The sequence below is a fragment of the Salmo trutta genome, chromosome 15 (genome assembly GCF_901001165.1).
Source record: "Salmo trutta chromosome 15, fSalTru1.1, whole genome shotgun sequence".
NCBI classification, from domain to species: domain Eukaryota; kingdom Metazoa; phylum Chordata; class Actinopteri; order Salmoniformes; family Salmonidae; genus Salmo; species Salmo trutta.
The window spans coordinates 7085207-7091206 of record NC_042971.1 but is presented as its reverse complement, the minus strand read 5'-3'; the positions used below and the strand labels follow the sequence as shown (position 1 = coordinate 7091206).

Here is a 6000-nt window from a genome sequence, read left to right as displayed (position 1 = left end):
ATGAATCACTTACTTTTGATGATCTTCATATCGTTGCACTCGCAAGACTCCCATTTACTCAATAAATGTTAGTTGTGTTCGGTAAAGTCTCTCTTTATATCCAAAAACCTCAGTTTTGTTCATGCGTTTTGTTCAGTAATCCACAGGCTCAAAGGCAATCACAACAGCCAGACGAAAAATCAGAAAAGTATCAGTAAAGTTCTTAGAAACATGTCAAACGATGTTGATAATCAATCCTCAGGTTGTTTTTAGCCTAAATAATAGATAACATTTCAACCGGATAATAACGTCTTCAATATAAAAGGTAAACAAGAAAGGCGCGCTCTCGATCTCGCGCATGAAAAATCTATGGGACACTGAATGGTCCACTCATTCAGAGTGGTCTTACACTCTCATTTTTCAGAATACAAGCCTGAAACTATTTCTAAAGACTGTTGACATCTAGTGGAAGCCATAGGAAGTGCAATTTGAGACCTAAGTCAATGGAATCTGTATAGGCAGTCAATGGAACACTACAACAACAACAAAATCCCACTTCCTGGATGGATTTTACTCAGGTTTTCGCCTGTCACATCAGTTCTGTTATACTCACAGACATTATTTTAACAGTTTTGGAAACTGTAGAGTGTTTTCTATCCAAATCTAAACTTACTTTGGCACGCTTTTCATCCAGAGGTGAAAATAGTGCCCCCTACCCTAGTGAGGTTAACACCCCGGCTGTCCTACAATCCAAACTAGATGCCCTCAATCTCACACAAATTATCAAGGAACCCACCAGGTACAACCCTAAATCTGTAAACATGGGCACCCTCATAGATATTATCCTGACCAACTTGCCCTCCAAATACCTCTGCTGTTTTCAATCAGGATCTCAGCGATTACTGTCTCATTACCTGCATCCGTTATGGGTTTGCGGTCAAACGACCACCCCTCATCACTGTCAAACGCTCCCTAAAACACTTCTGCAAGCAGGCCTTTCTAATCGACCTGGCCCGGGTATCCTGGAAGGATAATGACCTCATCCCGTCAGTAGGGGATGCCTGGTTGTTCTTTAATTGTAATTTCCTCACCACCTCAGATAAGCATGCCCCTTTCAAAAAATGTAGAACTAAGAACAGATATAGCCCTTGGTTCACTCCAGACCTGACTGCCCTCGACCAGCACAAAAACATAGAATAGTCTCCGCGATATGCAACTTTCAGAGAGTCAGGAACCAATACACACAGTCAGTTAGGAAAGCAAAGGCTAGCTTTTTCAAACAGAAATTTGCATCCTGTAGCTCTAACTCCAAAACGTTTTGGGACACTGTAAAGTCCATGGAGAATAAGAGCACCTCTTCCCAGCTGCCCACTGCACTGAGGCTAGGAAACACTGTCACCACCAATAACTCCACGATAATCGAGAATTTCAAGAAGCAATTCTCTACGGCTGGCCATGCTTTCCTCCTGGCTACCCCAACCCCGGCCAACAGCTCCCCGCAGCTACTTCCCCAAGCCTCCCCATCTTCTCCTTCACCCAAATCCAGATAGCTGATGTTCTGAAAGAGTTGCAAAACCTGGACCCGTACAAATCAGCTGGGCTAGACAATCTGGACCCTCTCTTTCTAAAATTATCCGCCGCCATTGTGGCAACCCCATTACTAGTCTGTTCAACCTCTCTTTAGTATCGTCCAAGATTCCTAAAGATTGGAACGCTTCCGCGGTCATCCCCCTCTTCAAAGGGGCTGACACTCTAGACCCAAACTATTACAGACCTATATCCATCCTGCCCTGCCGTTCTAAAGTCTTCGGAAGTCAAGTTAACAAACAGATCACTGACCATTTTGAATCCCACCGTACCTTCTCTGCTGTGCAATCCACTTTCCGAGGTGGTCACAGGTGCACCTCAGCCACGCTCAAGGTACTAAACGATATCATAACCGCCATCGATAAAAGACAGTACTGTGCAGCTGTCTTCATCAACCTGGCCAAGGCTTTCGACTTTGTCAATCACAGTATTCTGTGACTGACTCGCCTGGTTCACCAACTACTTCTCAGAGTTCAGTGTGTCAAATCGAAGGGCCTGTTGTCCGGACCTCTGGCAGTCTCTATGGAGGTACCACAGGGTTCAATTCTCGGACCGACTCTTTTCTCTATATATACCAACGATGTTGCTCTTGCTGCGTGTGATTCCTTGATCCACCTCTACGCAGATGACACCATTCTGTATACATCTGGCCCTTTGGACACTGTTAACAATCCTCCAAACGAGCTTCAATGCCATACAACACTCCACCCGTGGCCTCCAACTGCTCTTAACTTCTTTGGGCTATGTGGGACGTTAGCCAGCCACCCGTGGCGCACCCTATCAACAGCAGGTGCATTTCAAGAGCGGCAAATTTGAAACCAAATAAATGTCAAAATTCAAGTTTTTCAAACATACAACTATCTGGCACCCTTTGAAAGATAAACATCTCCTTAATCTAACCACGTTTTCCGATTTCAAAAAGGTTTTACGGCGAAAGCATAAAGTTAGGTTATGTTAGGAGAGTACATTGACAATAGCTGTGTGTATTGTATTGTCAATTCAAAGACAGGCGTCACCAAAACCATAAAATCAGCTAAAATTATGCACTAACCTTTGACAATCTCCATCAGATGACACTCCTAGGACATTATGTTAGACAATGCATGCATTTTTAGTTCTATCAAGTTCATATTTATATCTAAAAACAGTGTTTTACTATGGCGTTGATGTTCTGGAAATCGTTTCCCTCCAATACCGGCAGTCAAGTCATCACAACAAAATAATTAATTAATATTAGAAAACATTGGTAAAATATTATATTGTCCTTCAAAGAATTATAGATTTACATCTCTTGAACGCAATGGACTTGCCAGATTTAAAATTAACCTTACTGGGAAATCACACTTTGCAATAATCTGAGCACTGCGCCCAGAAAAATTCACATTGCGATACAGACTAACCGCCATGTTGGAGAGATCTAAAATCGAAAATACTATGTAAATAATCCATTACCTTTGATTCTCTTCATCAGATGTCACTTCCAAAGAATCCCAGGTCCATAACGAATGTAGTTTTGTTCAAAAAAGCTCATCATTTATGTCCAAAAACCTCCGTGTTGTTAGCACATGATCTAAGCCAGCCGGACTTCACTTCACGAACGAACGGAAAAAATGTATTTACGTTCGTTCAAACATGTCAAACGTTGTATCGCATAAATCATTAGGGCCTTTTTTATCCAGAACATGAATAAAATTCAAGGCGGACCATTGGGTTCTCTTTTAAAACGTTTCGGAATGAGAGTACCCACCATCAACTCGTGCGCAAGGTGTCTAATGGGCCATCACCGTTCCAAGGCTCTTCTTCAGTCAGATCTCAGAGTAGAAGACTCAAAACACTTTAAAGGCTGGGGACATCTTGTGGAAGCAATAGGAAGTGCCAAAATATTCCTCAGCCCCTATGTTTTTCAATGGTATAGGCTTAAAGTCAATTCAACACATCAGGTATCCACTTCCTGTCAGAATCTGTCTCAGGGTTTTGCCTGCCAAATGAGTTCTGTTATACACAGACACCATTCAAACAGTTTTAGAAACTTTAGGGTGTTTTCTATCCATATATAATAAGTATATACATATTGTAGTTACTGGGTAGGATTAGTAACCAGATTAAATCGGGTACATTTTTTTATCCAGCCGTGAAAATACTGCCCCCTATACCCTAACAGGTTAAACGCTAGTAAAACTAAATGTATGCTCTTCAACCGATCACTACCCGCCCGTCCAGCATCGCTTCTCTGGACGTTTCTGACTTAGAATATGTGGACAACAAAAAATACCTAGGTGTCTGGCTAGACTGCAAACTCTCCTTCCAGACTAATATTAAGCATCTCCAATCCAAAATTAAATCTAGAATCGGCTTCCTATTTCGCAAACAAAGCCTCTTTCACTCACGCTGCCAAACATACTCTCGTAAAACTGACTATCCTACCGATCCTTGACTTCGGCGATGTCATTTTCAAAATAGCCTCCAACACTCGACTCAGCAAACTGGATGCAGTCTATCACAGTTCCATCCGTTTTGTCACCAAAGCCCCATATACCACCCACCACTGTGACCTGTATGCTCTCATCGGCTGGCCCTCGCTAAATATTCGTCGCCAAACCCACTGGCTCCAGGTCATCTATAAGTCTTTGCTAGGCCGCCTTCACTCACTGGTCACCATAGCAACACCCACCCATAGCACGCGCTCCAGGAGGTATATCTCACTGGTCATCCCCAAAGCCAATACCTACTTTGGCTGCATTTCCTTCCAGTTCTCTGCTGCCAATCACTGGAACGAATTGCAAAAATCAAGTTGGAGACTTATATCTCCCTCACTAACTTTAAGCATCAGCTATCTGAGCAGCTTACCGATCGCTGCAGCTGTACACAGCCCATCTGTAAACTTAACTTTATTGACAACACCCAAATGGATACTGTCATTAACACGGTTCTTCAATAATTACACATAATTCATAATACTGTAGCAAACATTATATTAAGCAGGACATTCAAATGAGCCTTACAATTATAATCCAAAGTAGTGTGAAATGCACTCATAACCAACCTGGAAATGGAGGTTACTCCCCTGAGTTTCCCCATTCACATTCAGAATACATTGTGAAAAACTAAAATCTTTGCTCACCATTTTTGCTCCAGGCAGATATAGTACATCCATAACTTTCGATTTCCTCATTAGCAGGGAGGAGTTTCTGCAATCAAATTGCCCTCGTGCCGCAATTTTAGCAAACACAGAAAGGGGCCTATATTGGAGACCAAAAGTCGTCTGGCACACTGCTTAGGATTTCAACAACATGAATATCTTATTTATAGCCTACAATCATCGATGTTACTACTAATGTGAAAAGAAGTCATTTTAAGACAATTGTCAACTAATTTTAACATTCATTACAGACGTCAATTGTTGTACAAGATCATGGCTACGCTGTTGGCATCACCTTTTAGAATGGATTACCGCTGTTGTGGGCCTTTAATCATCTGTCTGACTTTGTTGTTCACACAGGAGAGATACTTACCTATCGTGGATCCTCTGGGGAGCCTCAACAACCTCGTGATGCTGAAGAGGCAGAGGAGAGTCTCTCCAGATCAGAACACCTCAATAAACACCTGCAGAGATCCACAGTGAAGAGAACTCACTGCTGCTCTGACTGTGGGAAGAGATTCACCTCCCCAGCAGGCATTAAAATTCATCAGAGAACGCACACAGGAGAGAAATCTTATATCTGTGGTCAATGTGGGAAGAGTTTTAGTCAATCTAGCTATCTGACAATGCACCAGAGAACGCACACAGGAGAGAAACCTTATAGCTGTGGTCAATGTGGGAGGAGTTTTACTCAGTCAGGCAGCCTGATATCACACCAGAGAACACACACAGGAGATAAATCTTATAGCTGTGATCAATGTGGGAAGAGTTTTACTACATCTAGCTCTCTGACTCAACACCAGAGAATACACACAGGAGAGAAACCTTATAGCTGTGGTCACTGTGGGAAGAGTTTTGCTGCATCTGGCTCTCTGACTCTACACCAAAGAATACACACAGGAGAGAAACCTTATAGCTGTGGTCAATGTGGGAAGAGTTTTACTATGTCAAGCAACCTGATATCACACCAGAGAATACACACAGGAGAGAAACCTTATAGCTGTGATCAATGTGGGAACAGTTTTACTCAGCTAAGCAACCTGATATCACACCAGAGAACACACACAGGAGAGAAACCTTATAGCTGTGTTCAATGTGGGATGAGTTTTGGTCGATCTGACCATCTGGTATCACACCAGAGAACACACACAGGAGAGAAACCTTATAGCCTTATAGCTGTGAACATTCTCCGATAAGACATCTGATCAAACACCAGAAAATACATGAAGGGGTTGTTACATGATATCAATGATATGTCACAATGTAGAATGTTTTAACATTGTAGTAGGAATATT

The 6000-nt window shown here is 42.3% G+C and overlaps 1 pseudogene; it reads left to right on the top strand.

Moving 5' to 3' along the window:
- Positions 1-5358: 5358 nt before the first annotated feature.
- The window catches only part of LOC115148402 (zinc finger protein 2 homolog), a 40543-nt pseudogene continuing 39901 nt past the window's right edge, over positions 5359-6000 (top strand).